The following is a 2397-nucleotide window of genomic DNA, read 5'->3' on the forward strand; positions in this document are numbered from 1 at the left end:
CTCTATTACTCTTGTGGTATATTTTTGTTTATTTTTTATAGCCAGGAGAAGAGAAGAAGGATCAGCCCAGAAAACCTATTCACAATACATACTAAACCTTAAGTATCGAGCCATAGGTAATGATAAATACAAGAAGAATCGAATGTATATCACATGGCCAATCCCAAAGGTAATGATAAATACAAGAAGGTAATGATTAGGTAGGATTCTCAACTACCATTCAACAAAGGGGATATCATTGAACTTGCCCCAATTCAATAACAAATCATCACATTAATCCAATTATGATAATTCAGCAAATGGCAAATAGGATATCAGCCACAACAGGATAGTCTTCACTTATCAAATTCAAGCGAAGACTTGAAAGACATGGTGGCTTACTATCTATAGCTTATGCATTTTTGTTGAGTACTGTTGTTTTTATTTCTTATCTAAACAGCACTTGACCGTCCATAAGCACAGTTTCCACAAAAGTTAAAAACAAAACAACAGCCAAGAAAGAATAACTATTATAGCAATCGGAAAAAAGGCCTCAGAATTGCAGAAATTAACAGCAAGGACTTATGGGCCATTCAGTCCCGAAAGATGGTGTTTTTAAATATACATCTCATCATAGGCCAATTTAAACAAAAGCAAATACACATTGTTAGAATATATTTCTCATGGCCAATCCCAAGAGATAATAGCAGAGACTCTGCTCAACAAGGCCATAGGATATGAGAACGCCCTCTTCGGATTAAATAATCAACAAAAAGGCTTGCTTTTGTGATGATTTTACACACATATGGGTCATACAAGCATAGCAATAAAACTCGCCCCATTTAAAAATGAACCATCACAACACCAAAAAATCATACTAGTATAAAAAGAAGAGTGTGAAATGAAATTAGTAGACAAGTACCATTATAAAAAAAAGGAACCCACCTGTGGATTCATCTCAGCGGTTGTCTGGCCGCCGCTGATTTAAATCAGCATTCCCTTTTTGCACTTTCACTCAAGGCTCCGCTATTTCAATATTTTTAGCGTAGCCTTTGAATAAACGTGTGCAGAAAAAACGATGGGAGTATTGAGGACTACGGTAGTTAACTAGTTACTGGTTTGTCTGGGCAAAAAAGAAAGGATTTTGATTTGGGACTACGGGCGGATAACCCCAGATTGGGCAGAACCGTAGAACGATGAAGAGAAGAGAAGAGGAAGACTGAGATTTATATGGAGTTTTGTTTCTCTGATGATACAATGGGCCAAATTTCTGGACAACGAGATTTGGGCTGCTGTGGTATGTAGGGATATTTGTCCAAATAGGATCATTAATAAGGCTCCTGTTTAAATTTTGTCCATATTTTGAAATTTTATGCAAAAATAACGCTAAACATCTAGAATAATGAAAAATTGCACTTCACAAGTTATATCGAATGAGTCATACTTTAATATAATCTTCATTATATATATATATATATATATATATATATATATATATATATATATATATATATATATATATCTTATTAAATTATTCATAAATTTTACGAATGGACATATCTTATCTGATTAAAGAGTTATGCCTGTAGGTTATACTTTTAGTACAATTTTCGTTATATTTATCTTGTTAAATTATTTACATATCTTGTTGGACTGGTAAAACTTGAGTGTGGTGTTCAATTATTCGTAAATTTTGGCATATTGGTAAGATCTAGTATTATCTTTATTCTACCTATTTAGTTAAATTATTCATAATTGAACTAACAAAATTTATATGTGTTATTCAATTGTTTATATCTCCAATTAAATTCTTTTCTCTTCGAGCTATAATTCATGAAACATAGAACTTAGATTGATATACAAAGAGCAAGTCTTGATTTCAATTTTTTTAATTTTATTTTTGCAATTGAATGCTTGATTTCTTGATACAAATATACAACAATAACAAAAAAAATAGAAAAATATGAGAAGATGAAGTGAGAATCGAGGTAGATTATCTTAGTAGTTCAGTCAGTTGACTAACTAAAACTTGTTGGGAGTTCGATTTGCCACCTTATAATTTATGCTCTTATTTCCATTTTTCTCTCTCCTTATAATGGGTTTTTAGGGATTGAGAAGCGATGATTGATGATAAAAAATTAAATTGATAAAACCTTATGATATAACACATCATGAAGAATAATAACCTGTTTAGCTAAACTTCTTTTTGGTTAATTTTTTTTTTTTTGCCAAAGTATTCTTTTTCAAAATTAAGATGTTTGGTCAAGCTTTTAGAAGGAAAAAGTATTTTTGAGTAGAAATATAAGCAGCTTTTTAGATGCAGAAAAAGTAATTTCTTCCCAAAAGTATTTTTCTTGACAAGCATTTTTGAAAAAAATGCACTTAGAAATACATTTTAAAAAGATTGGTCAAACACTA

General features: G+C 31.1%; 2 non-coding genes across 2 annotated transcripts; both read right to left on the reverse strand.

The window, feature by feature from the left end:
* Window positions 1–527: 527 nt before the first annotated feature.
* Window positions 528–620, reverse strand: LOC142165040 (small nucleolar RNA SNORD96 family). Its single transcript, XR_012696067.1, has one exon. It is a non-coding gene; the product is annotated as a small nucleolar RNA SNORD96 family (small nucleolar RNA).
* Window positions 621–871: 251 nt separating this feature from the next.
* LOC142165377 (small nucleolar RNA snoR143) lies at window positions 872–1049 on the reverse strand. Its single transcript, XR_012696169.1, has one exon. It is a non-coding gene; the product is annotated as a small nucleolar RNA snoR143 (small nucleolar RNA).
* Window positions 1050–2397: the final 1348 nt, after the last annotated feature.

The sequence above is a fragment of the Nicotiana tabacum genome, chromosome 1 (genome assembly GCF_000715075.1).
Source record: "Nicotiana tabacum cultivar K326 chromosome 1, ASM71507v2, whole genome shotgun sequence".
Lineage (NCBI taxonomy): Eukaryota > Viridiplantae > Streptophyta > Magnoliopsida > Solanales > Solanaceae > Nicotiana > Nicotiana tabacum.